Below are 14,206 nucleotides of genomic sequence, written 5' to 3'. Positions count from 1 at the left end.
AATTAGTAAGGGTTAGAAATATATTCTTATCATGATCAACCTAATGAGCTTTAACTAAACTAGTTAAGGGATGACAACGTATCAGCAGTTTAACATGGTTGATATTCTATGATTCCATTTCTCCTATTTCAAAAGCGTGGGCATTTTCGATTTGTTGTTCTCCAAACCATACACTAAGGCACAAAGTTACCAAAGCATCCAGCACTCCTTTTTTTTCTTAGCTGTGTCCTGGTTCCCTCTCTTTGGTTCAGGGTGTAATTCAGTACTTCAAAAGGTTAAGGGAAATTCTTTCTGAACATTTAAGGCTTTAATAAAAAAAGCACATCTGCTCTACCAGCCATGTCTCTCAATAGTCTGATTGAGTCCACAAAAGAAGATTTCCTGTTTTTTAACTCAACCTAGAATTCACTAGAATTATTGGAAAAGGAACATGGTATTGACTAGCAGCGCTTTATTTCTTGATAAAAATAGAACTCTTGTCTCATTTGCTCCCATCACCTATCACATTTTTTTTTCTCAGAGCGGGGTGTAGCACCTCATATAAACAATGCTTTGTGCATTGTAGATGCCCAATAATGCCAGTGGAACTGACTGGTACGTGGGCCAAGTGAAGCAGGAAATGTAATGTGTGGTGACAGGTTCTGGTATGGCTTCTAGGTTTATTCTAAGAGAAAACCAATCACTAATAAATGTATATTGGCTACAGATTTATCACACCTGGACTGCACAGTGTGCCTCTTATTTGACCACATACTTCAAGACTTTTTTTTTTTTTTTTTTTTACTTCAAGACTTACTATAGGAGTGGCTCAGTAATTTTCTATTTGCAGGTGAATGACTTGTGGAAAAATACGGAGAGGTGCGCAAAGGGGTATTTCCACCACACACAAAGCTGCTAATGTTGCATTCCCAGCATGCACCACAGTGCAAATATGATGAGATTTTTGAACTTGCACTTAAAAAAATTCCAACTACTGTTTATTCTGTCGTCCTGAATCAATATTTTTATTTTCATTCTAGTCTATTAATCTTACCCAGCTTCTTTATGAATATCTTTCCTACTGCCCAAATACTATAAAACATTGATAGAGAGAAGCCCCCAAAAGAGAAGAGAAATGCAAATGCAATCCAAATAGACTTCACAAATTAACTTGAAAGGAGAGACATATGTTAATTTGGTATAAATATCGTTAAGTTCATGCAGGTACGTGGCAGATGAGGAGGAAAAGAAGGAAGATGATGAATTGTGCAATTTATCCATTTGAGGAGAAATTGACAGAGTTCCTATCTTAAGGCTTCTATTTTCTTTAGAAATGGGAAAGGAAGTCAAGTGCTGAAAACAGCATGGGAAATTATGGGGTAGAGGGCTTGAGGAGGACAGGGAAGGAGCGAAGGAGCCATTGTGAGCACTGTAAGAAGAGCACTGTAAGAAGAAGATGGCAGGCAGAAGTATTGCTGAGCAAGATTGAGGGTCTCGCCTAAATTGGAGACAGTTAGTGACATCAGTCTGCACACGTGCAATTTTCTGCAGCTGTGCTGGTGGTGCACGAATTGGTGCCGTGAGGCTGGACACTGGAGTCTTTCCAGGATTTGGATTCTGGAGGTGAAGTATGGAAGGTGGTAGAAAATGGAGTGGATGATTTAAGAAAATAGTTTAGGAGAATGACTAAAAATTGTAGAGTCTAGGCCACTTAGGAGTGAAAATAAAACCAAGGTAGAGAATAGGACTGACAGATTGGGAGAAAATGGAGGGGGGTGGTGTTTAAGGGAGTAGAGCACTCATGGAGGTCAAAGAATTGGTGTAGTGATGAGAACACTGAAGGCTTCAACTTTTCAAAGACAGGTTATTTTCAAGATCTCAAAAGCGATGCTAGAATTCAGGATTCCAGAGTTGAAGCAGCTGTGAGTGACAAGGTCCATGATGTGGCCATGGGAATAGCTGTCAATGAGGAGTTAACCCAAAGAACATTGGAAATGAATAGGTCAAGGAACATTGCGGGGGATGAGTATATTTTTTGGGTCATCCACATTGATGTACTAGAATCTGGAGTGAAGAGGGACATGGGGAGTCTGATGCCAAAGCTATGATAAAGTATGGAGAAATAACCATGATGTTGACAGATGGCAGAGATACTGGGTGGAACAATAATCGGATGGCATGGCCTACAAAAAGATGTCTGAAGATACAATGCTTAGGCTGTAAGAGGATGCTGAACACCCTCCTGATCTTAGGAAAGAAAATAAACTATTGAGATTGTTCCTAATGGGATATTCAAATTTCAGGTACAGCAAGAAAGTAAAAGATGAAGACAGCTTCCATGAAAATGATGGAAAGAGTAGGAGGGAAGACTGTAGTAAGAAGAAAAAAAAAATAAGAGAAGGGAAGAAAGCACAAAAGAATGTAGATACCAGAATGTGGGAGAGGACAGATGACTAGAGAAATCTACAATTTGGTATTAGCCAGGGTGGAAAGGATGGGACCAGCCTGAAGCTGCTTCATGGTCAGTGCAGATGTCGAGAGTGCTGGAAGCCTGAGGACATGCACAGGCTGAGTCCTTTGCTCTACTGTTCAAGGAGAAAGTAAGAGACAGTCTTTAAAGAAATCTTAGCCTAAACTGCAAACAGTTAGATCAACCCCAAGGCTCTTGCTTATCCTTCCTTCTTTTATTTATATTTTATTTTTTCCCCTTCCTTCTTTAAAAAAAGATATTGTATTTGTTTGGCAAGTAGAGAGAGAGAGAGAGAGAGAGAAAGAGAGAAGGCGCGAGTGAGCGAACGCAAGCAGGGAGAGCAGCAGGTAGAGGGAGAGGGAGAAGCAGACTTCCCGCTGAGCAGGGAGCCCATGTGGGGCTCAATTCCCGGACCCTTGGATCATGACTTGCGCTGAAGGCAGACACTTAACTGAGCCACCCAGGTACCCCAAAACTATCTTTCCTTTAAGCTTTGGAATTAGCTCTCTTAAATTACTCTCTTCTGTCTAGACCTTACCCCTGAGCTTCAGACCATGGTATGCAAATGCTTACCTGACATTTCCACTTGTATATTATAAAGGCACCTTCATCTTATGATCTTTTCCCTAAAAAAACTAGTTCTCATTCCAAGTTTTCTTGTATTCTTGAATGAAATCACTGTCCATTCTTTCATACAAGCCTATAAGCCCACAATCACCTTTGGCACTTCCTTCCCTCTCAGCTCCATATCTGCCCATCACCTCCTGACAGTCACCTCCTGAATTCATCTAATTGCCTGTCTTTCCACACCTACCTCGACCACCTGACTTAAGCCACCACATCTTGTCTAGACTGTTGTGTTTACTAATAAGTTTTCTGCATTCATTCTCATCCACATCAATTCCCAACTCCAAACTTTTTGCAACACTGCAGCCAGTTCTCATTTCAAATGAAAATCCAATAGCCTGAAATACCCCTTAATGCCTTATGTCTTCCTTTTGCTCCTAGGATAAGGCTGAAATGTCCCAGGTGATTTCCAAGGTTTGATGTGGTTTAACCCCAGCCTGTCTCTCCAGCACATTGGACAACATGTTCTCCTGTGCTTGCTTTGCTCAGACACTGTTAACCAGACATGTCAAGCTTGTCACATGTCTAAGAGGCATCTCTAACTTAAAATGCTCAAAACAAGCTCCTAAAACAGCTCCTCCAGCTTGCTCCACTTGTAACCTTCCTCATCTTAGTAAATAAAACCCTGATTTTTTGCTGCTCAGTGTAGAGATACTGAGGCCATCTGACTCTCTTCTTCTCATGTTCTACCTCCACCTCTCACCAACCCCCTCAGCTCTACCTGTAAGGTATATCCAGGATCTGACTACTTCTCACCATCATTGCTTGTGTCAAATTGGACCAAATCATTATTGCAACAACCTCTAAATGATTCTTGCTGCCCTCATTGCCCTCACTGCCCTTTGCTCCACTGTCTATTCTCCAAATGAGAAGCAGAGAGAAGCAGGCTCCCCCTAGGGAGCCTGATGTGGGACTTGATCCCAGGACACTGGGATCATGACCAAAGCCAAAGGCAGACACTTAACCACTGAGCCACCCAGGTGCCCCCAAACAAAATCTTTTTTTTAAAGAAAACATCAGATTTCCAAGCCTCACACTTGAGTTTCTCATAGGGACCTATTAAAAAATAGCGGAGATCTTGCAGGACCCTCAGATTTTATCTTATTTTGTTTCTCTGTCATTAGAAGAATTAAAAACGGACTACAACTCCAATATATGAATTATCACACAACAGGTAAACTGCGCATGCCATGCTCAACAGGGAAGATGGGCTTTAGAAATACACTCGATCACGTGTGGATATGCTTTTAAAAACAACCAGTGCAAAGAATGTCAAGACTGAGCAGCTACAGACAGAACATTGCTGAGTTTCTGTAAATGGTCTCTGTTTTTCTTCTGCCTAAAACAAAGACACTCTTTTATGAGTTTTACTCTAAGTGGCTGCAGATGCCAGTCCAGATATCCACACTTCAGGGAAGATTCAGATTTTTCTATGAGAATATGATGAAAAAAAATTGGAATGAGTCACCCCTGAAATAATCAATTTTATGGCAAGTTTCTCAAATGAAGTGTTTTTGGTAGTATGATACTTAAAAATAATAACTTGCTTAAGAGTTAAAACTTTAAAGTAAATGTAACTCTATGAGGAGGTACCATTTTTCAGAAGAGAAAACAGAGATATAACTAATATTTTACAGTACAAAACCTGGTGATTTTTTTTGTTTCTTTTGGAAACAAAAAAGATTTATATCAAAGGTAGGACTATTAGAATATTTTGCCAAGGAAAAGGTATATAGGTTGGTAAAGGTTATATGACTTAAAAAACCCACTCTTTAAAAGAAAACAAAATGGAAGTCAATTAGATTGACTTTACCAGAGTACCAAGGCAATATGCACAGTCTGTGGCCATTATTCTGCTCTGGTGTTAAGTCTAGAATGGGGCAGGTGTTAATTGCCCTGGAAAGTAAAATGCAACGTAAAAATTCTTAGGAAATTTTTTTTTCCTGCAGTCAAGGGAATGCTGCATTTTTTAAATGTTTCCTGGGCTGACACTGAAGTTTCTTATTTCATAGCATTCTTGAAAAATTGATTGCTTAATAAAGTAATCTGCCCAGACAAAACTGATTAGAGACAGTTATAATATCCCCATATAAAAGGCAAAATGGCAAAAAGGATGAGGTGGAAAGTCTTGGGTCAAATTCTGTAAATATACAATTACCTGCTCAGTAGAGAAGCAAATTGTGAAAGAAAAGGAACCTACTTCTTATGCATAATTTAAGACTGCCCATTCATTGTTTTTTAACCCTATGAAAGATGAAAGGGGGGAAATTCGCATTAATTGTCAGGAATTAAAGAGATAATATGAAACCACTGTATCAGGGGTAATGGATAAACCATATCTGATTGTATTACATTGTTTAATTTCCAATAGCTTCATTATGATGTTTCTATTTTCTTTAATTTAAATTCCCTTCTCAAAATTTTCTAAGTTCTTTTAAATCCTGCCAATCAAAATGCCTTGAACAATATATTTCTCTAGCTCGTAGCAACCAAGGAGCCAAATCTGTTGACAAACACCAGAAGTCAGAAATATAACAATTACAGCACAGAGGGTGCCCTGCAGGAATCAGGACACTACTATACTCTAAGGGATCTCTCCTTCTTCACCAAGATAGAAGAAATTACCTCCTTTAAAAGAAGGAAAGGGGCCAGCCCTGGTGGCACAGCGGTTTAGCGCCGCCTGCAGCCCAGGGTGTGATTTGGAGACCCTGGATCGAGTCCCACGTCAGGCTCTCTGCATGGAGCCTGCTTGTGTCTCTGCCTCTCTCTCTCTATCCCTGCATCTCTAAGAATAAATAAATAAGATCTTTAAAAAAAAAATAAAGAAGGAAAGGGATATTTGCTTTGAATTTTATTTTTGAATCATAGTTTTTAAAGGCCTAAGTAAGATAAAGATATTAATTATGTTCTATGTTCTTTCTAATATACCACCTCATCATGCTTTTGGATGATGCTCTACCAGGATATCTCCACAATCTTCCCAAAAGATGGTACCATTTAGCTCTAAAAGAATTTAGTAGTCTCCTACATCATTACTCAAAATATCTGTTTCGTGGGATTCAGAGGCTCCACACACTATCTCCAAATCAGGGTGAGACTAGAACTAAAATGATTTCAAGGTGGAACGAAAAACAGTGTGAAAATTAGATATAGATTCAAACTCTCTGAGAAGAGGGGAAGAAGATATAGGCCTACTCTACAATACTACGTCAAAATCATTTGGGATGGATTAGAATCTCATTTTAAAAGAAACTTACCATCCCAAATAGATTTGTGTTTCCAAAACAGATTGGAAAAGGGACTTAGAGTTTAAGCTTTTCCAGAGCAGAATTTACATATGAACTTTTGCTAATTAACTCCTTACAGTTACTTTAGTGACAAAGACCTTGTCCCGGTATTTTGCGAACCTTCCGTTAGAAGTGAAAAGAGTAAAAATTTAAATCTTAAGGCAATTTTCAGATCCCGTACTATTAAGTTAATAGAGGAAGCAAGTATAGAGGCTTGTTGATGGGTTTGGGGAACAAGACCTCTAATTTTCCTTTCTCTCAATTTCTTTACTCTGAGTCAACCTAACTCATGGAGGAAGCTAAGTAATAAAACCAGAATGATATCCAACTTCTGTTAAAATAAACAAGGAGGCCATTAGACAGAAGTGGCTTTAATGCCTTCCTACCTTACATGAGCAAACCAAACCTAGCCTGTAATGCTTCAACATTAAGAAATTGAAACCTAAGGACAACCAAACACAAATAACCAACTTGGCTTTCATAAATGATGCAACCATATAAGCTATAGCTAATCAAATAATATCTTTGCTTTGCTTCTGGCTTAGCACCACCCAATTCTAATTGATTTTCACTCAGATCAACCCTTAACATATTTAATATGCCTCAGTTTATCTTTTAACACTTCTCAGTGCAAATATCATCCAACAAAATAAATAAAATGATCACTAATATTTATGCAGCACTATGTTGCAGACAAATATCTCATGTTGACATATAACTATTTTCTCATAGGATCATTACTGTAAGTCCATGAGGTAATCAATGACAACTCTCAGCCCCGAAGGTTAAGTAACTTGCACAAGTCTGATAGTTGAAAGAGGAAGAGTGGGATTTTGAATGTGAGAACTCTGTCTCCAGAGTCTGTTTCCTTCTACATGAAGCCAATAAGGTAACGTTGGCTACGTATTTTTTAGGGTAGAGAGCATGCACCGTCACCTCCACATGTTATTTAGTTTGGAAATCAGTCAGGCTGCAATCATTTTTGGATTTGAAACAAGGTAAGGCCTTGAGGTGCTCAAAGGTGTACTAATTGACAACTGTTGGGCAAAACTGCCAGCTCTACTCCAGGGAGATCACTGCCCTCATTTATTGCTTATTTTCAAATTTCCACATCAACATTTGTCCCATGGTCTTATCGAGTAGCTGGAAAGGCCAGAGACCTACATAAGTTCTGATCCTTCCTTGAGATACAACCCACCCTGCCACTGAAATTATTATTCTAGAGCATTCCAAGAGCCCCTCCATTCAATTTTACCACTGGGAAAAATATATGCTAATCATTTAGAGCATAATGTTTCTAGAGCTATCCTATAACCATAAACTTTGATCCACAATAATAGCAAAAACATCAGTAGCTAAGATTGCTCATACCGAGCCTTCTGCTAAGGGCCTTATATGCGGTATCCCATTTAACCCTAATATAATTCTATGAGGCAGGCATGATTATTACAGATGAGAGAGCCAAGGCTCAAAGAAGGTAACTTGCCCCAGAGTTTTTCATTTACAAAGTTAACTAATTACTTGGTAATTTACATTATTTTTATATCCCTTTGCTCAAAAAAAGAATATGAAGCCATCAAGTACTCACTTGGTGACCCTTCTGTTAATTTATATAAACCACACAGCTTTCATTCAATGGCATTAATTCCACTTTGCAATTTCAAAATTCTATTAATGACTTTTAAAAACACTGTTTCAGTCTAATTCTTATTAGTTTGGCACATATATGGTTTGAATATGTTCCATGGAAAGGCCATGAAACAAAACAGGAGGTGAAGTATTCATGGAATGAAGGCCCTATTCCAATTCCCCCATACCCAACCAGAATGGAACAGGCAGCCTTCTGCACTTTGGGGTTGATTATTTAAGCGCACACACGCACACACACGCACACACGCACACATCTATTGTTAGGTGTGAGCTAGAATGAATAACCTCTGCTCTGAGTATGAAAATTAAGTTCTGTTTTTTAATTGATTTTTCTAGGCAATTTTAATAAAGTGATCAAATACAATTGAAATATCATATTCTTCCCTGGAGCTCTCGAGTTCTTTCTACTATAACCTATGTTTTAATCCCATATGAAAACCCTTAGCCTTTAAATCTGCACCAGATGTTCCAAAGTGACAGTTGGTAATACACATACTCAGGGCAGAACTGAGTTTCAGAGACGGGTGACAACCATCTCCACCCCTTCCCCACCCCCACGACCCCTTCCCCTGGTCCCAGAGAAAGTCCAGCATTTCATGTCATGGTGTTACAGTAGAAAACATTTTTTTCTTCATTCAAACATCTCAATAACTCGCAACAATCATTTGGCTTATACTTCACAGCCCAAAGTAAACCAAGCAATCATTTTTAACCAATGTAGAACATTGCAGATTCATTGATTCTACTTCACAGGAAATTAGTCATTGATTTCTTAGGATAAGTGAGTTCTGGTGAGCTATGGTCGAAACCAAGCAAAAGTGAAAATGAGGTCTCTCGCCCCAAGACTCATTTAGCTTGTCACTCCTCCTATTAGCTTTAGCAACATCGGGGACTTCATTCATTGCTTGTTTTTCTCTTACCTTTTCGTCGTGTTTCTCCCACTTCCAGTTTCCCTAGGATCAGAAGGAGGTATGAATAAGAACTGAGCAGGAAATGTGGCAGAAAAATTTAAACTAGGTTTAAAAAACAATGGAACGGGCTCCCAAAGCATCTCATGACCAGCAGCCTTTCATTCAAGGGAGCTTTAGTACCTCTGGAAGAAAGGCTCATTGCACTATTATATCCATGTGCCTGAGGTCCAGCTCACCCCAAGCTGACACTGGAAGGTTTTGTGGGCTGGGCTTCCACGGACACAGACACCTGCAATCACCTGTTATGAAATGCAGATAATGCCTTCTGTCGTAAAATGTTGCTATTGCAGCCCTTGCAAGCCAGAGTTTGAGAAACCCAACTCAGTTATCTCCATAACAATCAGAAACTGAACATCATCTTATAACTCATTCGATCATTCATTTATCCCACAATAAGTATTACTGATGACTCGTTATGTATTAAGAACTATAGTAGGTGGTGGAGGCAAAAAGTACTGAATACGAAGAATGTACCAAAAGCTATAGATTTCCCCTTTACCTATCTCCCAGTTCTATGTGTTTGCTTAAGGATATGAGGAGTAAGGGGTTTTATAGAAGTGGGAATGCACAGTGGTTAAGACCACCATCTCAAGGTCATATTGCTTAGATTCCAATCACAACCCTCATGTATTTCAATTAAGTAACTCTGGTTGGGTTTTGTAACTGCTATGTGGTTCAGTTTCCCTGTCTGTGATCCTGGGATAATGTTAATAATAGTACCTCCCTGAGAAGATTATAGCAAGAATTAAAAAAATTAATTTATGAAAATGATTCAGGACAGAGCCTGGCAAATAGTCAGAACAATGGAAATATTACAAATATTACAAACATTCTCATTATCCTCTAAGGTTGATCAGATTTCCTAGATTTCATTTGCAACAAACTGTCAGTGTGTGTACGGACCTACTAAAAGATTTTGTTCTGATAAGGACAGTTGGTGTCACTCATTTATATTAGCAGTATTAATAATAATGGAGCTTATTTTCCAGAGCTACAAAATAATTAGTAGGCATTCTAAATTAGTCCTTATTAGTGGGTAAATCCAAACTCAGAAATGTTATGGTAACAAAAAAATTCCTACTTAACCAAACTTTAAAAAAAAATTTTTTTAAAAGATTTATTTATTTATTTTATGATAGACATAGAGAGAGAGAGGCAGAGACACAGGAGGAGGGAGAAGCAGGCTCCATGCCGGGAGCCCGACGCAGGACACGATCCCAGGACTCCAGGATCAGGCCCTGGGCCAAAAGCAGGCGCCAAACTGCTGAGCCACCCAGGGATCCCCTTAACCAAACTTTAATCGGGCTCCTGTGAGCCCTCTTCTCATCCAGGTCTTGAACTTGACCTACTGAACCCAGTTTCAGTAGAAGACTCTCCCAGGCCAGTTTATTGAGAATCCTCCCTACTCTTGATCCAATCAAGCTCTTCTTTCTCCACCTTTGATTTCTAACCGAGTTTGATTTCTAGCTCACCCCCACCTTAACATCTAAGCAAGTTCCTCATTAATTTGCCATCCTCTTCCTCATGCTGTCTACCAGTTAGAAACGCCCACTCACCCCTATTTGTTCTTCAGAATTGAGTTCAATCTCCCTCCCCAGCTGATATAGTCTTGGCTCCTACAGCAATAGTCTTGAATAAAATCTCCCTTGTCATTTTCAACAAGCATCAGGATAATTTCTCTTTAACAATGGAAATAAGGAAATATCACTATCATTGAGATATGATTAATTCTCTACATATACTCAATGAGGGAAAAGTTCAAATACAGTGGAAGAGTTTGTGATACTTGGAGACTTTCTTCTGACAATATTGTGATGAAGGAAAAGAGAGGCAGATCATAAAAGCATGCATAGATAACATAAATTAGTTCCCAGGCATCATCTATAGATATTTTTCTCATTTAAAGTAAAAGACCATTATTCACGTTAACCCCCAACAAACTCATTTTCTAACTCTGGTGGTCCTAAGGATATAACATTTTTAGGCACATAGCATCATGCCTGACTGCAGATTAAATAGAGGAGAAAACTGGCTGCGAGTTAGACCATTTGTCAAGAAATAAAGTGTCAGAAATAATTGGATACTTTGGAAAGACAAAAAATAAATTTAATAGATGGGGTATTTAAAATGATTAAATTTGGGGTCAACTGGAATATATTTTGAAGAGATGGAGGAATTCAAAAGTAGTTAAGATGTTTGTATTTTTTTATGTGAAAAGAGTCACTTGATTTTCAAAATATATTAGTCTCCAGTAATCTTAATTAGAAGATCCAAAAGAAGTGAGAGGGAAAAAAAAAAGTGAGAGGAAATATTGATGAGCAGAGAAAAAAAATGCATACTTAGAGTAGTCACCATAAATTATTTTTTACTTTTTTAGTAAGTAAATTACCATTTTCTGGAAGGAAGTACTTATATACAGTAAAAGTCTGATTTTAAGTTTAAATTTTAGGTTTTTCCATACTTTTACCAAAACCATCTATTAGATGAATAAAGAAATATAGCAACTCATTTATGAGACTAAACTCTACCTCCCTTTAAAATTATTGTAAATTAAAAATCTTTCCCTAATACTCAAAAAAATATACCCATAGGATTCCTATTTCTTTCACTTCATGAGACGAGTCTCAACTTTCCACTGTATTCCCAGGAAAAGGTTTGGTACTGCTCTTGATCTAACTCCGTATCTGACATCCATTAGCAATAACGAGCTAATAGAGAAAGGGTCTGCATGGAGAAAGCGAGTGAGATATTTAAGGGAAAACTGCCAAGGCCAGAGTCCATTAAGAATTCACCTTGAACGTCAACTAAAAGCCTAGGTTCTAGCCCTGCTCTGTTTCTAATTAGCACTGTAACCTCACTGAGCTCAGTTTCCTCCTGTGTAATGTACAGGGATGGTGATTCCTAAGTACCTCGCTAGCCCTAACACTCTTGATTTGTAATGAGTAAGCACCATAATAAAAGATTTGGTCCTAAACATTTCAGACTTTTTAGGTTTCTAAATCTGGCTAGAATACTTCTTTATTTCATGCAATTCTTCATGCCCCCCAGAAGAAAAAAAAAAGTTTTCTGTGTCTAAATTATAAAAAACACTAAGGCTATTAGAGAAAAGGGTACCAAATGATGCATTTGTCTTCCTCTCTGAAGTCTTTTGAAAATGAAAGACATGGTATATGCACTATCTTTAGATATAAGCATTTGCAGAATTACTTCTATTATGCAAATCTTTTTTAAGGATTTAAATTGGTCTAGACTTTATGGCTCATCATTTTTTTCTTTCTACTCAGTTGCAACATAATATTGCAAATTATGATCAAGAAAGGATTTTCTCATATCCATGGTGTGAGCTGATTTATTGAATAGGTACTGTTCTAGGTGCTGAAGGATGCAGTGAACTACACAAAGGCCCTGTTCTCATGAAGCAAACCTTCCATCAGCATTGTCCTGTTTCATAATATTAGTAATTCATGATTGGAGAAAAGTATGGAGAAGAAAATAAATACCACCTAGGTTAGACTGTTTGACATCCCATTTTTTTCCTAGCAATTTTTTCCCAAGAAAGATTGCAGCAATTTGCAATCCCAATTACCCACGGAGTTTTTACTTTATGTCACAAACACTTCTTTAGAGTTTATTTTGGGACAGACACTGTTCTAAGTGACTTATCACATTAATCCACGTAATTCTCATACAAGCCCTACGAGGGAGGTAAAAATATTACCTACCTTGGATACAGAATTTTAAGTTGGCAGGTTTTTATTTTCAACATTTCAAAGATACCATTCCATTATTTTATGACTTCCATTGTTGTAGAAAATTCAGTCCTTGTTCTTACTCTGTTTTTCCTGAATGTAACTTCCCCACTTCCAGCTACTTTTAATACTTTTTTCTCTTTATCTTTGTTTTATAGCAATTTTCTAGGTGTCTAATTTTTTTTTTTAACTTGAGTTCCTTTCTTGATGATCTGGAAATAGGTGAAGGTTGGACACAAATTTGGGGGTTATCTGCATTGGGAATAGAGTTTAAATTGGTAACTTTGCTAAATGACGGCAAAAGAAGATACAAGAGGAGATAGTATCCTGAGTAACCCTGACTATAAAGATGAAAAATGGGTCAGAGAAAGAGCAGTGAGAGAAGTAAACTAGAAACTAAGAGTACAGGTCATGATCATGAAGAGGAACCATCAAGGATAGCGATAAATGAAAAAGGCAGGTCAGCAAAAATAAAGACTAGAAATGGGTCACCAGATTTAGCAATCATTTTTTTTTTTTCCTCGAGAGAACACATTTGTTTTGTTTTTAGGGCAGAGGTAGAAGTAGCAGCCAGATTTTTAAGTATTTGTCTTCTATTGTTTCAGGTTCAGATTCATTTATTTTTATTGTATCTTGAATATATACTCAAGAAATAGAATAAAATATTTCTAAACATCCTCTGGGAATTTCTAGCTACTATTTTCAAAAAGTGGTTAGCCAGATATTGCTAATATAAACAGAGCACATGTCAACCACAGATATGTAGTTAAAATATATTTTCTCCTCAGGTCAAGCGAAGTCTTGTTGATAGGTCCTCAGAGTTCTGCTAGAGCCAAGGGCACCTTCCCAACAAGTAGAAGGATGATTTGGGAAAGGCTATATTGGCCGGTAAATTATAACCTTGACCTCTTCCCTCCATTCCTAGTGCCCACTTTGTTTTCATTATCATACCTCTCAGGCTTCCCCCAGTATCACTCAGGCTTTTTATCCTTTTCTACTTCCCAAGATCTGGCAAAACTGGTCTCAGTCTCTATAATTTTCTATTTTCTCTAATAGAATTTTGTCCTTGTCCATCATTGCATTGCTTCTAATAGGAGATCCGCTGAAACAAATGTATGACAACAGGAAAGTAAAGGGGCTTAGCTGAGTCATGTCATGAAATACTATGAGGTTATTTTTACGCATGATGAATAATATGGAAAAAATATTCAATATATCAAGAGAAATATATGTCTGATCTGTGTTCTGGTTCATAAATTAAGAATATACTTACACAAAATAATAGAATATTTAAATTGGATTTACCTAAGAATAACATGGTCATGAGCACAATGTTAAATAGTTTGGGCTAGGCAGTCCCACACTATTCCAAAACAGGCAACCACTGAAGCAATATGTTGTAGTACTGGGCTACCAAAGAGCTATATATGAGTCACTCTTCATCTCTATGTCCTTTGAGTGATTTATAGAGAA

The 14,206-nt window shown here is 37.8% G+C and overlaps 1 protein-coding gene across 2 annotated transcripts in view; it reads right to left on the bottom strand.

The window, feature by feature from the left end:
• FAR2 (fatty acyl-CoA reductase 2) overlaps window positions 1-14,206 on the bottom strand; it is a 136,236-nt gene that overhangs the window by 69,606 nt on the left and 52,424 nt on the right. Inside the window, exon 2 of one of the 2 annotated variants that reach the window (XM_041736144.1) lies at window positions 8,934-8,966. The exons of the other annotated variant lie outside the window; for it this stretch is intronic. The gene's annotated coding sequence lies outside the window, so the exon portion shown is untranslated. The remainder of the gene's footprint in view (window positions 1-8,933; window positions 8,967-14,206) is intronic. 2 annotated transcript variants of the gene reach the window in all.

This window comes from Vulpes lagopus, chromosome 21 (assembly GCF_018345385.1).
Source record: "Vulpes lagopus strain Blue_001 chromosome 21, ASM1834538v1, whole genome shotgun sequence".
Classification (NCBI taxonomy): Eukaryota; Metazoa; Chordata; class Mammalia; order Carnivora; family Canidae; genus Vulpes; species Vulpes lagopus.
The sequence above is the reverse complement of the archived record's forward strand: the minus strand, read 5'-3'. Positions and strand labels throughout refer to the sequence as shown.